We start from the raw sequence: 16,851 nt of genomic DNA on the forward strand, positions 1-16,851 counted from the left end.
TTCTGTACATATACATTAATGTTTGCCTAAGTATCTGTCTAGACGCCTGTAGTTAACTACACTCACACTGTGCATGCGTAAAGGATATGCTACAGTAGACCATGAGATTATACATTTATCCTCATTTGTGAAGGTGGATGCCTAGAACACATGAATAGAAAAAGATATATTATAAAGTATTTAATCCTAATCAATATTTATTAAAGAAGACAAAGTAACTGTAAGGCAAACCTACAGTACTTAAGAAAAAAAAAAAGCAGAAAGCTGGATTTCTTATCTTGCAATAGTTAATGAAGTTCTATGATTTATTTTAACCCTGAAGTGGGTTTCAAAAAACCCTAATTATATTAATGTACTAAAAGAAATACAATTGTCACTTAGATTCATTAAGCATGACAGGTGACAGTTCCAAAGATAAATGCTGAAACTTGTGAAAATTGCAAGTTCAGGCTGAAGTGACAATAATATGGTAGCAATGGGATGGAATTGGGCTGCTCACTGCATTAATCAATACTACAATTTATTTTTTAATGTATGAAGAATATTTAGTCTCATTAATTTATGACTAGGTTCTTTCTACTTAACTCTTCCTTTCAGTCTTCAGACTTCGCCTTCATCTTAAAACACTCTGGCTGTTTATAAATCCACAGCCAATCTCATAAAATATCACTGTTGGGAGAGAATCAGCTTTCTTCATGCCATGTGCAATTTGGCAGATTGGGAATATAACTCAATCAATTAAAGGGGATATAGCTCTATTAAGATTGGAAAAGTTGTACTGTTATCACCTGCGCTCTACTCTCTGCAAAATCAGGAAAGATTTGAACGCGTTCAGTTTATGATATCTCACTTATTTTCACAAAGCACAGGCTACACCTGCATTCATCTAGCAAACTCCATATTTTTTTTTCCAATTGCTAACCAAGTCAGTATTATATTCAGATTATCACAGACAGTATTTGGGACTTGAACTGGGACTGAGAGGATCCTACCATAAAGTAATTTCTTTACAACTTTATGACTCAAAACACAAAAACAGATGCACTCTGTGCTGCCTCACACAGACATGGTTTGCTTATATTGTACTTTGTGATAGCCCACATAGTTGAATTTTAGTACTTTGGGATAGGTGAGCAGTTCAAAACTTTAATTTCTAATACAGTTTGTGAGCAGCGGTAAGGTGTGTAGAGTAGACTTTTATGGATAGCTATCAACAAGAATGCTTACAGCACCTAGTATTTGGGTTATTTTCTTTAAATATGATTAAATTACATACATATGGTAATTGATACATAAATTTAAACTTCAAAAAAGTCAACAAAGCATCCATTTAAACAATCTCCTTCACAGTACTATAGAATGAATACATGAAGGGTTTCAAGAGCAAACATTCAGTTCAGATTTAGAATACAAAATTCCTTCCAAGTAAAAATCTTGGTACTACTGAGTATCAGACAGTATTGAAAAATAGCCCTATCAACAGGTCTAAACTTGTTCTTGACACCGTTAGGGACAAGAAATAATATAAACACTTTAATGCAGAATGTAAACAAATATATCATCATGTCTAATGTAAATGAGCATGAACCTATTGGTAGCCTTTTCTGCTAATATCATATATTTCTGCTCTGTGCATGTTATATAAGATCTAAGTTATGGGCTTGCAACTTATATTGCTCTTTACGTCTCCTGTACATCTGGTTCATTATTCTCATGACCCGTCAAAATTCACCTATAAATGGGTAATATTTCTTAAACTTATTAATCCAGTTTGATTAAGAGACAATGTTCATAGTGGAGGAGTATATGAGGCAATTTATGGCTTTTGAGGATGATTAAATGCTGAAATGGAGCCAAGGCATCTGATAATCACAGGAGCTATTTATTGCTAGAATATTCCAGCCACTTTTCCCATCAGCCAGTAAGAGAAGGACATTCAACAAGCAACATTAAAAAGACAGATTTTTCTGGGCAAATGAAACTTTGAAATGCTGTGATGCAACTGCAGTTGAAAGCCCCCACTTGTGTCCCATGAAGGACACAGTATAGGTAAAGTATGTATAGGATTCAGAAGGAATATGATTATCTCCCTAAGAGCAGGGCTAAAGGCAAATAATTGTATGAGGGAGTTACCTGTGTAGAAATTGAGGGCTGAGATTGAAGTGAGAATATACGTGATTTGAGTCAGGATTTATGATTCATTTTCAAATTGCTACTGTAAATGAGTAACAATTATCATCTGCCAAAACGGCCTGTTAGCACATGTTGGAAGCAAGTCCAAAGAGGCTGCAATTCTCCGGTCTCCCGGGAATGAGCCTGTTTCAGTTATACGTCCGAAAATATGAATGAAGTAAGGAATGACGCCATAGGAAGAGGCCACCGTGGAATTAGGAGAAGGGAGGTTCTGCTGGAAAACCTTCATAAGAGCTTGGAGAGGAAGTTGGAGTTGAGGGCTTAGAGGATTTTTTTATTTTTTTTATTTTTTTTATTTTGTTAATGCTGTGAGTCACAAGTAAAAGGCCAATGCAGGGATACCAATCCATATTTATTTAGACAGTGAATACCAAGAGACTAAAATCATTCACAGAGCCTATACAGTAGTCTGCTATCCACAAAACAGCCATGTTTGGTTATTTCATGGTTGTTGGTTTTTTTTTGTTGTTGTTTGTTTTGTTTTGTTTTGTTTTTTAAAAAAAGAAGGCTTCACTTGTACTCTTGCAAAAAACAAGTAACGTCTTCTGCAGCTGAACTACTAAAACTGTAATATGATGGCTTCCAGAACCGTGGTACCAATCTGTATGCTCATGGTGACACTTCTGCTCAAGATTTTCCTTTTCCTGTTCTTCTGACCTTATACACCTCTGTTTAAAGCAGCATAAAATTCAACCCCCTTTGAAATGAATAAAAAGGTGGAAATTCATTTACCCCCAGTGGAAATGAATAAAAAAGTGGAAGGAAGATGCTGGAGAGTCAGGCAGGCAGGTTTGGAGGGTCTGTCCAAGTAGACTACACAGAAAGCAGGTGACATTTCTTCCAGGGATAAAATGGCATTTCCTTAACTGCTAGTCAGAAAAGAAATATGAAATATTGGTACTTCTCACTGACCATTAGGCAGAAAAAGAAAAGAAGACCTCATTTGCCCATTTTTTTTGCCTTCAGTTTTCTGCCTTTCTCATTTTATATCAACTAGCAATGATCTGCATGGATAAAAGGGAGGAAATCTGAGCTGCTGAACATACCTAACAGGTACTTTTTTAACAGCATCCTGGGAAAAACTGGAGGAGGACTACAACTACAAAGTAAAATACATGAGTACTTTTATTTATAGCTGGTAGGTGCTTAATTTTTTTCTCCCTAGGCAATTTCAGGAAGGAGAGGAAATAGGCAGAGAAGCAGAGGAACACAAATTTACTTTTCATTTACCTTTGCTTACAGATGTTCTGTAACTTCCCATGCAGTGAGAGGGCAGGAGCAATGAATTGCCATGTCGAGTCACTCCAGAGACTCTCCTAGAGCGGTCTGCTCTCTTAGAGAGTAGTCAACACCAGGTACTTCAGTCAAAAGTAGAAGTCAGTAATAAAAGTGTGGAATAATTCCTTCACAGCTACATGCAATGAGTTCTTACACTAATTTGCAATGAGCTGCTTTTCCTTTACCCCAGACATCAGACTTTATCTATTCAAGAGATCGTCCCAATGCATAAGTAGTTTATACAGTTCAAGCATTACATTCTGATCTTCACAAGCAAATGTATAAAACCTCACTCTAATGTGATGAGGAATTTAATTTATTTCTATAGAAATTGCTCAAGCCTCAGAATGAATATGGTCTCAGTGCACCTAAATTCTGAGTCCCAGCTGTGTTTCTTTAAACGCAATTTATCCTGAATCTACCATTTTTTTTTTAGTGCATTTTTTTTTTTTTAGTGCAGGAAACCTCAAAAAAAACTTGTAAAATCTACCACAAACTTTCACTGTCTTGGCAAGCAAAACAATATTTGCACGCCTTCTTTTTGTTGTCTATGAAGTAAGGATGGCAGGATTTACTTCCCACGAAGGCTGTATTTATGCTTTTCACCTCAGATCTTTGGTTGGAAGGTACCAATTAATTCCAAACAGTAATTATTTGTTAAAAAACTTAAGACCAGAATCTAGGAAATTAGCGAATATACCTGGCAGCCATCTTCCACAGGATGATTTGCCTAGAGAAATTGTGGATGCCCCATCCCTGGAAGTGTTTAAAGCTTTGAGGATGGGGCTTTGAGCAACCTGGTCTGGTGGAAGGTGTCCCAGCCCATGGCAGGGGGTTGGAACTGGGTGATCTTTAAGGTCCCTTCCAACCCAAACCATTCTATGATTCATAATTCTATGATGTCAGAAGGCTCCATTAGGAGCCACCATCGTTGGATTTTCATTTTTTTCTGACTTTTGGTGTTCAATTTTGGTCTGTCTCACCTGCAGCATTATTGACAGAGATCACTTTACCCACTTTCACTTTTCTCAAAGAGTTAGAAAAGATGTGATGACAAAATAAAAGCTGCCACTGCAATAGCAGAATAGTTATCTGTGAAAGCATTCTGGGCCACAGTTTCAGAACAATCTGACAACAGTATTTAGAAGTTGACTGGCTTCTTGTTAAGGACATAACAAATCAGTTTGTTCATTCTTGGGATGATAATGCCGTTTCACTGAAGTACAACTGAGTGCCTTTTACATTTTCTGTGCACAGCAAAAAACCCCATAACAATACTGTTGAGCCTTCTGAAATGAATACCTCTTGAAGCAATAAACCTGTTAAAGGAAAAATGGTTTCTGGGCACCAAGGCTATGTGTTTAAGGATTTGAACTTTCTTAATGCCTAAAACCTGGAAAAAAGTCCAGAAAGGACACCCAATTAGAAAGATATTGACTCATCCTGACAAAGGGGAGGGGGAGGGAGGAAGGGAGGAAGGAGGGAAGAGATCAAGGCTCCCAACAAAAGACCTATTCATTTATAACAGCTTGGCTGTGGAACCATTCCAGCATGCTTAAAAATACTTTATCCATTAGTTGGGAACTATTTTCTAAACGCCAGCTTGCTGCCCGTGTCTGACCACAACCAGGTCCCTTTTCACACTGAAGACAGCAAGGTTCACATTGTCAAAAGCAGCCTGCTGCCTCTTCTGGACCTTGTACAGGAGAGATGCGATGTAAAGCAGAGGTGCCTTGTGTGAAACAAAAATGCCTGACCTCCAGCATGTATAGAGGGGAAGTACAATGCTGCTCAGTTCCTCCCAGGCTATTTTAAGAAAAGAGGACAAATGAATACAACATTTAACTAGAGTTCGCCTTACACTGGAAAAAAAAAAAAAAGGAAGACTATGTTAGGTTAATTAAGTTATTAAAAATATGGTCATTTAATCCCTCCGTATACAATCTCAACAATAATCCTATGCAATTTTATATGAGGCTACTTTATATTAAGCTCCAATCATACACCTGAAGAAAATCATCAAACATATTGCACAAATATTCTTATGTAGCAGATGACAGATAAACATTTTTAATTACAAATAGTATATATTTGTTAAACAGCAGGATTTTTTTAATCAAATGATTCTCTTCTAACACTTCCTTCCAATTTATAAAGTGATATAGCTGGAACTATTCATATTTTACGCTAGGTACTGTGGATACAACTTCATATAAAAGGTTTTCTTTATCTGAAATGTGACTGTTGCTATAAAGTTGGCATTTCTATATTTTCCCAGTATTTTATTGCATATGGTTTCAGAGCTTACTTTGAGGAAAATGAACGTCTGGTTTAATGTGTGTTTATTTATCTTGACACATACGTTGCATCCTTATGTTAGTTTGCACTGAGACTCTAGAGAAGATGCCGGGAAAATATTGTGCTGTTGATCTTCTCATCAAAGTATCAGCTTTTCTAAATGTGTCAGTCAGCTACAGCAAAAAGTACTCTGTATTATAATATATGCTCATTCAACCTCTTGCAGGGATCATCCTTGTAACCTTTTCTCATGTGGATATTCTTAATAATATCAGCCCTATGTAAATGCAAAAAATAGCTACATCTATATGCACAGCATGTGTTTCAAGTAAAAATTCAGTGAAAAAATGCTTAAGTTCTTAAAACAAAGCATTCAATAATTTATATTTGTTTAGAGTTTAGATTTAGTGAAAAAATGTTTGCAAGAATTCCTTGTTTGCTTACCTTACCTTAATTATTTTCAAGCTAGGATGGAGAGCAGTGAAGAAAGTGGGCATTGTAAATAAATACAGAACATATTCATGTGTCCAGTTGCACAGAAGTATGGTTTTATTGTACAGATCTCAGTGAGTGCACAAGAGCTGCTTTTTTAGTTTCCTGAGACACGATAGCTATTAACCTTGGTTTGCAGGTACATTGAAATATTTATGAATAATACAATACAGATTCAAAAATATAATCTCCTTTTATGAATACTGGCACATCGTAACCCAGCTCTTCAGAAGGCCTGTGAAAAATGGCAGGGCAAGATCAAACATTTGTTTACATCTCACCTCCAACAAAATATAATTTTACTTTGGCTGACCTTTAAGTAGATGTAACAATTATGTAACGAAGTAAAGTGCAAGACAAACAGAGAAAGGGAGACCACAAGTCATGCAATCCAGAATATACTAGAAACAAAATCTAGTTAGTGTTTTATCATGAGAAATGCTAAGTTTTATGTGCAATGCTGGACTTGTAAATGTTTCTAATTTAATGTGGAAACATATCCAGATTTTAATAGCTCATTTCATTTTCTAGGCTACATCAAAGAATGAGATGACCTCAATGCAATACCAGGAATGAAAAGAATTCCTGAATTCTGACCCCAGCTGCAGCCTGCTTTCAAAAGCCTTCCTGCCATTGCCTGCCTTCTGGCTTCTCATAAGCTGGGTGTTGTCTTTATTATTATTATTATTTATTTAAGGACAGTGTTTACCTACTTCATAGGAACACGGTGAAGATTAATTCATGTGTCATGTGAAATATGATATGTGCTGGAAAACAGATCTTGGTGCTGGAAGCGCAAAGGGCAGTTACAGTGCTCTTGGCAAACCATCCGGAAGAAAGTGCCTGCCTGGTTGTCTCTGTTGACTTTAAACTCCTTGCTCTGACACTCAGAGGAGATATCAGGGTAGAAAAGAAGGGGTCTCAGGGACTGGCTCGTCTTTCAAATCCACAGTGGAAAGTGCTCTGTGGCCCTCAGCAAAGCTGGTGCAGACTGCTTCCATGTCCTTACTGCAGGTCAGGTGCTAAGCCTTGCATAAACTTCTCTCATTCATGCCTAGGCTTCTCTGCCAAAAGTACTTTCAGCTGAGGTTGGAGCTTACCCTATGTGCAAAGTGGATAATCAGACAACTTTGAGCCTCAAGCAAAACAGGGTGATCAGCTTGGCTACACGGATATAACCCATATATCATGTTCCACTTGATTACTGAATTTTTACTAGTGGGGCTGGTGCAATCCTTAAAACAAAGAAAGGCTTCGAAATGTCCCGCCTCCTCAAACCTGAACAGTCTTAAGCTATAGCTTAGCACAGCAAAAGCTAATTATTAATAACAATATAATACTTTTACAACACACCACTCAAAAAACAAAATGTTGCTATTATTTGGGTACAGTAGCTCCATCAGTATCGTGAAAATCGAGGTACATTTGCATGTCTTAATAACTTAAATAAACTTGACTACAAAGAAAATTATATTCAGTACTACATGAGGCATAATTAAACAGTTGTTAATTCTGTTTATAGGGATATTAGAATGTCATATCATTGAATTATATATAAGAATGTTTGCTTAATAGAAGACAAATGTAAGTAGAGAATAAAATAGACCACTCATCTCTGTAACAGGTAAGATGAAGTTCAAACTAGCCTGTTATCCTGTCTCTCACATTAGCCAGCAGCAGATGCCTACGCAAAAAATAAAAATAAAAATTATTTCCTGAGTCTATTCTGCCAGGCCAGAAAAACTTGCAGCTCAGAACTAACTGAACTAGATAATTATTCCTATTCAACATCCTTTTTGAATAGTTCATGGCTTTTTCCTTCCAATTCTTTTTCAAGAATCAACTTTTAGCTCCACAAATGTTCTGTAGTAACTTAATTGCATGAAAACTTATTTCTATTTTGTTTTGAAATTGCCACATTCTAATTTCATCTGATAGCTGCTTGCTCTGTCTAGAAAAGACAGTGCACAGTCAGTCCCTGTTTAACTCCTCCATAAGCTCGATAATTTTATGAACTGCTGTTACATCCCTCTTCCTTTGTCTTTTTTTCTAGTCTTAAGATTCTTAAGATTTTTAATTAAACATTGTATTGAAACTATTTCATACTTTTGATCACTCTTGTGACCTTCTCTGTATCTTTTCGACTAGGGGAGAGAGTGAGGGTGAAGTGACCAGAAGTATTTACAGTGTTCAAGATGTGGGCACACTGTGAAATTACAGAGAGGTGTAATGATATTTTCCATTTTGAGTTGACATTTTCACGGAGCTATTTCTCTACAGTTATCCACTATATATAATTTGAAGACCTCATTCCTGGGTGACAGGCTGTGTATGTTAAGGTAGGATTTATATATAATTAACATTGAGGTTATTTTTTCCCCCCAGACATCACATTTATTTACATTTCTTTTCACTTGCTTTTTTATTACCAAATATTATGTTCTGCAACTCTTCCCAGTTGGTCCTCGTCTTTCCTGTCTTGAATAACCTTATAATACCAAAAAATGTTGTTGTCTTCACCCACCTTTCCACCTCATTTTTTACTATGTTGAGGAGGACAGGTTTAGCACACACTTTTGTAGGTCTCTGCAAGTAGTCTCCCTCAACTGAGAAAAGAAAAAAAAAAAAAAACCTCTATGAGCTTACATTTTTTCTTTCTGTTTTGAGCAATTATTCATCCATTTAAAGACCTTCTCTCTTACTCAGTGGCACTATCATCTGTTTTATAGGTCCTTAATAAGGAACATTGTAGAAAGCCTTTTGGAACTGCTTTGGCAGCGAGGTTACTCTTGTCTATCTGATTGCTCAGACTTCATCCATTCTCAATTTTGTGTGTGTGACTTCTCCTTACAAAAACCACATTGCTTTCCCTTATAAAACATATATTTACATGTCTGCTAACTACGTTCTATTCTGTTCGTATTTGCCCAGTTCACATGGGAACAGGTACTTTCCTTGATCCTCCTTGAATTTTTTTATTATTATTTTTTTTAATCAGCATCGCATATGCCCCTTCCATTCCTGAAGTAACAGTTTAAAGCAAAAGATGTACATGCTATAGCAAATTATTGGGCTTCCTCATACCTAAGCTACTCTAAAGTTCTTGATTTCATAAATGATAAGTTATTTTTTAATCTTGATTTTGTAACTTTTATTTTCTTTCTATGAATTATTTTGTTGAAACAGATGTCAGAACCCCTTGGGAAATGGACTCAAGTTTCTCCACAGTAAACACCGGTACAGAAAAATGCTTGTAGTTTCCCCTACTGCTTCACCTTCCCTAAATCTTTTTTGCATACCTTGATTATCTGTCTCTACAAACTCTTGTTTCCTTCTTGCAAACTTCTTGGGCTTTGTGTGTTTGGGTGGAAAAAAAAAAATTCTCTTTCTGCCTTTTGCAAGTTTTTCGTTAATTCATGTTTCATGTTTTCCCCTTTTGGCTGTCCTTTGCAGTTTTTTTCTTTAAGGAGTTTCTTCATTCTGATGTAGTTCACTTTTCAAAATTAATGGGATTTTTGGCTTTGTTTTTCTGACAATGATTTTGAAATTAAATACATTATGACCATGCTAAGCTTCCTGTATGGATTGCAAACCAAAATTAAAAAATTAAAGCCTGGTATAGCTCTTCTTGCAATAAATTTTACATTAAGACCTTTTATATTAATGCAGGGGAAATGAAATGAACTCTTGATGTCTGTAGAGAAGTGCACAATACAGAGCATAAGAATAGCAATCTGGAATTAAATATTTTTCTTGATCATCCCAAAGCTAGACAATGACAGTAGCCAGAAACCATTATGACCCAGCTACACAACAGCTGCAGCCCACGGCAGCTGGACCCTGTTCCATGCCTATTGCTGGGCTGAAGACCACTGTCAGCACCAGTTTGAAGTCCTTAGGCCCAGACAGAACAGATGATTGGTCCCACAGCAAGCACTGGGATACTGCCTCACATGTCTATACATTCACCTCTTGCCCAGAGCTTCACTTCTTTTTGAAACCTTCCTCTGATTTGTATTGTCTTGCTGCAGTATGACCAGTGAGGTCGTTGTGTAGTCCCATTGTGTGGTGGTGAAGGGCTGTGGCAGGAAAAGCCCTTGTATAGAGCTGCTTGCTGAGGTGATGGACCCTGGACACCTGGTGCAGAAGAGCTGGTTATTAAAAAGAGAATCAGGGCAACGTGTTAGGGCCACAGCTTTTATATCAGGCCTTCCATGAGCAACTGATGGCAGCCAACCTGCAGACCAGATGTCAAGAGGATCCTCCAACATAGAACACTCTGTAAAGGGCCTCTGAGCCCCACAGATGTGGCACTAGCCTACCTGAAGGGGAAAAAAAAAAAAAAAGAAATCAAATACAACAGGCAACAGTACATAGAAAGATAAAATTGGGGTAAGACTGTCAAAAATGACATTTAAAAGGGACAGAGATGGCAATTGATTTTTATACACAGAATCACAGAATCATAGAATCATTAAGGTTGGAAGAGACCTTCGAGATCATCTGGTCCAACCATCACCCTACCACCAATACCACCCACTAAACCATGTCCCTAAGCGCCAGGTCCAACTTTTCCTTGAACACTCCCAGGGACAGTGATGCCACCACCTCCAGAATAGTTAAAGAAAAGAAAGGGATGCTCCAGTAGGATCAGTAGATGACGTAGTGATAAATTTTATTCATTTAATAAGACAGAGTTTGAACACAGAAGTTTGGATAACGTGATAGCTTTACTCAGTGTTGCAAAGTCACTCCATATTCAGGAGGGCTGCCAAAGAACAGTCCAGAATTTAGTCAGTCATGTAGAGTGTGTTTAACATTTGGCTTAGAGTTTGAAGGATCCCAGCCAGACCTGCAACAGCAGGCTCTCAGTGGCTTATCATTGTGGCTGTTACCTGAAGCATTTGTAGTCTCAATCAGCTGTTAATGCTTCTCTTGTAAGATTATAAAATAATTGCAAATAGCTCAGATTAGGAGGTGTGAATGTCACTTAAAGCTCATTTCTATTTCATATGCTTTCCAGCATTCTCTGTAGGCAGCAGATGAGGGGCTGCAGAAAAATGGGAGCAGAGAAACAAACAATAATAACAAGCACTAATCAGAGTGTAATAATCTTTTAAGTCGCACTTATGTTAAAAGGTAATCACTGATATTCACACCACACTGAATAAGCAGCATTTCATATAGACTTCATAGTTCCAAAATGAAAATAAAGTCTTTGAGTTCCTAAAAGACATCAGCAACAAAAATGAAGAAAAACAGTTCTCAAATTTTAGTACTGGCTTCAAGAGTTCTGCATTTTCTCGGTTATGACATAAGATCCTGAGCAAGCTTAAAAGCACATTTTGCATCAGGTTGTGCTTGCATCATTGTGCTTGAATATACTTTGTCAATTGTGATACTGCGGCAGACAGGTGTCCATGAGGTCAGCAATATTGAGACTTGAGCATGTCTGGACATACTTGAAAGCAGTCATAGGTGACTAGGTTACTTAGATTGTGGAAACTCCTATTAAAAAATAATATAAATACCACCCTGATTTGATGGCAGAGGAGGGAATGGTTTCATGACAAAAAGTCTTGAGAGGCGACACCAACATGAGCAGTTGTCATGCCCATCTCCACTATTGCAGTGGCAGTGGGTAGAAGCCAGGCTTGTCCCACATAGGAGGACAACTATTGCCACATCCTTCATACGTGAGCCTGTGACCTGAGAGGGCTTTCAAAACAGAGACGTAGTTAGGCACCTAGATATGTGGATCTAACCATCAGTCTCCAAGTCTCCTTCCAAGTCCAAGTCTCACTTTTCATGTTTGTAAAATACATTAGTAATACCTGCTTCACTAGTGTATGCAAGCATTCATTTCCAGTGTATATGAAGTACTTTGAGATCCTTGAAGAAAGGATGTTGTTGAGGCAGAGGTTTTTTTGTTGTTGTTGTTGTTTTTCTGTATCAAACACATACACCAAAAAAAAAAAAGAGATTATATTCTTCTGGGTACTGTTAAGATTTCTCCAAAAATTTGAGTTGTCTGACTAGCATAAATGAATAGCATAAAACTCAAGACTAATTCCAAACATAGATAAACAGTATTTTTCAAAATATAACTAAAGTATAAAGCAAATAATATTTCAAATCCCTACTTTATTTTATGCATTTTTATATACATGCACACTAAAACAATATATATACATTATACACACACATAGGAATAACGTATATGCCCTAGCTAGCTACTTGAAAGCCTTTAGCTTGAAAAACAAATTGTGTCTGCAATATGATACTAAATACCCATATTTCTCACAAATTTATATATTTATTTGATTAAAATACAAAATATGATTTGGGGTTTTAAATATAATAAGTATCTGAAAGAGAAAATATCCAGTAAATTATTCATATATTTACCCTGTTTGATCACATAATCTTTGCATTCACAAATATGGTAATCAAGAAATGTGGACTTTAAAATCAACAACATAGTAATGTGAAAAAGTGGAATAGTAGTATTTCAGTGATAATAACGTTAGGGATATGAGATTCTTTATATACACAAATATGATCTTTAAAATGGCCTCTATCAGCTTAAAAAATGGACAATATCATGAAACTTGTTAAAGCCAAGGTGAACTGTGGCACCACATCCAAATGCAGAAAAAGACAATCACATTTTTCGACATTTCTATAGCTGATGGCATTGAAATGTCAGCAAAGCTCAAAGCAAAAGTACACAATAAATTTGATATTACACCACATGTTTGATTAAGCCCAAGGGTGAAATTGTAACCTGCAATTTTATTCTGAGTCAGTAGATTTCTGACACATTTTGATTTTTAACAAAGGGAAACTCAGTCTTGAGGCTTCAGAGAATTCAGCAGGACTGTCATTGTTTTACTCAGACTCTCCTAGAAATTGGTCTTTACAAGACCAGTGGACACAAATACATTAAAAAATGTTATTTTAAAAGTTGTTCCCAAGGAATGGTCTAAGTGACTATACTCAAAACAGAGACTATTAATTAATGGTAAAAGTGTGATGAAACACTATAACTTTCATCAGAAAACACTGTTGGTATTTTTTGCTTCAGATTTTCAATACATTAAAAATAGTTTTAGACATGTAGCTGAAGTCATTCATGTTTAAAATGAAAGAGTGTTGTCTATAAAAATCTCCAGGAATTTCTGCTCATACTTATTTTTAAAAATCAATTTATGCTCATTATAAAGCAGAGGATAATTCCAATAACAGTGAAAAAAAAAAAAAAAGAAACAACCACAACTCTGCCTCATGATGAAGACACAGGGAAGCTGTATCAGTTATTATGACAGGTCTCAGAGAAGAAACGCTTGACTACAGATGAAAGAAATACAAATGGTGAAATCTGCTTTGGTTTATGACCATGGAGCATGGTAATTAACTGACACATATTCAAACACTTTTAAAGAAATAGCCTATTCAAGTCTGGCATTGTTTTTGTTGTTTCCTAATTTTTATCACACTGCTCGATCGCTCAGAAGTGATGCTGTCAAAGCGGCAGTCAAGGACCGAAGTAATTGGAACTGCTGGCTGAAAAGACAAGCTCCGTACAGGAATTTCCTGCCACTTCAGTGACTGTGACAGAAAAGCTCTGAAAATGCCGGTAGAGATTTAGAATGATGAATAGTTGCTACAGTTAGTGAGAAATCTTGGAAGTTTGGTTTTGTTTTATTTGCTGAAATATTACCAAAGAAGGCTTGAAGCCTGTGACTTGTAAAATGTGACTCCAGAATGACCTCTGACAGTTGGGGTTGCTATGGATGTTATGCTTCTATTTATCTGTGAATATTGTCAAGTCCTTTATCTCATTTCTCAAAATAAAAGCACAACCTTTGTCTCACTGTTTGTCATTATTTATACACCACAAGGTCAGTTCTTTTAGTTTGAGGCCTCCTAATTTTCCTGACACTATTTTTTGGGTCTTTTCAACCGTTCTTGATAATTATTCCTGTATTCCATTCTCCAGCCTTCAGAGATAAACTAACGAGGCTATGTCCACGTAATGGACTTCAAAGTAAATTGTTGCAACGTTGAACCTAATTACCTTGCTGCTTGGTGGAATCTGTAACCCTGCGACAGGCACACAGTCTCCTGCTGCCTTGAAACCCTCAAAGAAATAAGCTTGTAAGAGTAAGATTCACAGAAGCCAGGTAAATGCCACAAAATAAGAAATGTCAATATGGACATCTGTCAGCACTCCCAGGCAGAGAACCACCCATGGACACTGATGACTCTTTTCCTGTTGCAATTCTCAGATGTGAACCCTCTTCTGATTTTAGGTGCTTAACAGTGGTTAAGTGAGAGCTGAAGATACCTATGTGATTAGATGTAAGAGGCAAAAAGATTAATCTGTGAAATCTTCAAGTATTTAATTGTTGGCCTGTTGACACCATCAGGACCATGGCTGTGATGTACAGGAATGTGTCATGTACTTTATAGATAACACCTTGGACACCCACAGCCTTACAGCAACAGCTTTCAAGACCTAATTTTTGATCTGAAAACATTAGATGCTTTCAACTTATTTGAAGTGAATGGGCTTTCACATGATTTCATCAACATGAATCTAAATGCAGTAGTAGGACCTCATGACTTATTTGGAGAGCATCTTCTGGAAGCATTAAAACTTAGGACTGGTGAAAAATCTATTGGTATTGAAAGAGTGTTTGCTAGACACTCTTAGATATAAAGCCAACACTCAGAATAAGTGCTGAAACAATTTTATTTTGTATATGATTTTTCAAGATAGCCACTAAACATTGCATGAAGCAGACAAAATGAAAGCAATAATCTTCAAAGCCTAACACCACATCCTTTTCCTTCCTGGCATAAGTACAAAAATGCAAGCTAAAGGAAGATAACTTCTTACTGAATGAAACAGCTTTCACAGAGAGTGAATCTAAACTGCTTTCCTCCCTTCTGCTAAAGTCTCTTTACAAAACAGGAATAAACTAATCTGAGGGAGCTGGGGGTTGGGGGAGGAGAAGGACTCCAGGAAACATAACACACAAAGAAATAGATACATTACATGGAAAATGTAAACTTATTGTTATATTTGAACATAACATTGTTTTTCATAAATTCTTTCTAAGAATTACTGGTAGTTGAACATCCCAAAGGGAGAGTTCACTTCAAAGTTGTAAATGCAAATATATATAATTGATAACGTTAATTGTCAAACATGTAGGCTCTCACTTTGTCTTAATTGTAAAATATAGAACTCCACAAAAATATATACTTTTCACTAAGCAGTAGCAAAGTGAACTTGCAGACCTCTAAAATACTTTTATTATCATTTCTCTTATTTCTTTTGTGCTATTCACATAGCATTTTTTTTCCTATACAACTTCTCTTTTCCAATCCTACTTGTAAGTATTAGACGTTATTCCCGTTACGTTATTAAAATGAACTTTTAAAAGACTAGAGTAAGTCTCAAAAATTATCTATCTAATAAGAAAAAATAGTTACAGATATCCATAGAATCAACACTCACTACTACTTCTAAAAAAAAAAAAAAAAATCCTAAAAAATGTTGATTAAAAAATTCCTTTTTACATTTAGGATGCAATAGGTATTGAGAAGATGTGAATTGAAGAGTCAGTGTACCACTACACCCAGGATATTTTCAGTGTGCACAGCTACTTATCAAAACACCAAACAAACAGTTGAAGACAGAACACATTTAAATACCAGCCTGATGGTATTCAAGCTACTAGACAGGGCTTGGGAATAACCTCAGAGCTTTACTATTACTTTCTTTGAGACCCATGCCATCACTCTCACCAGTGATCCCTAAATGACTCCGTGTTTTCTTCTGAGTGTTCTGTCTTGAAATCACACAGAGCAATCCCTTTGGAAGCCTTGGAAGGGTTACTGAAAACAGAAACAATGCAAATGTCTCACTCTGAGCTAATTTGATATTTTAATGTAGTCTACACATGTGTGTACTGTAAACAGTCCCTTTGTCCTTGCCCAGTCTGACAGATTACCTAGGATTAAAATAACGTCATGGTCAATCTAGTCTTTCTTTCTGCTCTTGGCCCACTGGAGCTGCTTTTTGGAAAGAAGGAGTCACAAAACATCTTGGTACTCTTAATAAGCTAATCCTCTTTGACCAGTGGAAGAACAATAGTCGGTTTTCCATTACATTCATATAAGGTCTGTAAGTTATTAAAAATGCTCTAAGGCATGCAAGTCCCAGGAGAAGTGCCAATTTAAGGGAATATCATTTATATTATGCCTATTTAAAATATGTTCAAAGAACATTAAAGTTGAACAGCCAGTGTTTCAGACTGGATTCACATATTAGGGTATACCAGATGAAAGGCTGTCTACCCAAATTTCATATATATCTCTATGTCCTTGGCTACTTGACCATGCATTATTTTCCACTTCACAGAACATGACCCTGACTGTATGTGGAGCCTTTAGACCACCAACAAAAAAATTGCTTGCCAGTAGCAAGGTGAGCTATGGAACAAGAGTGAAATGTTGGTCAATTCTCATCCGTCTTCCAGGAACAAGTTGATCTACTGTCTACAGCTTCTGTTAGCT

Source organism: Anser cygnoides, chromosome 1 (assembly GCF_040182565.1).
Source record: "Anser cygnoides isolate HZ-2024a breed goose chromosome 1, Taihu_goose_T2T_genome, whole genome shotgun sequence".
NCBI lineage: Eukaryota > Metazoa > Chordata > Aves > Anseriformes > Anatidae > Anser > Anser cygnoides.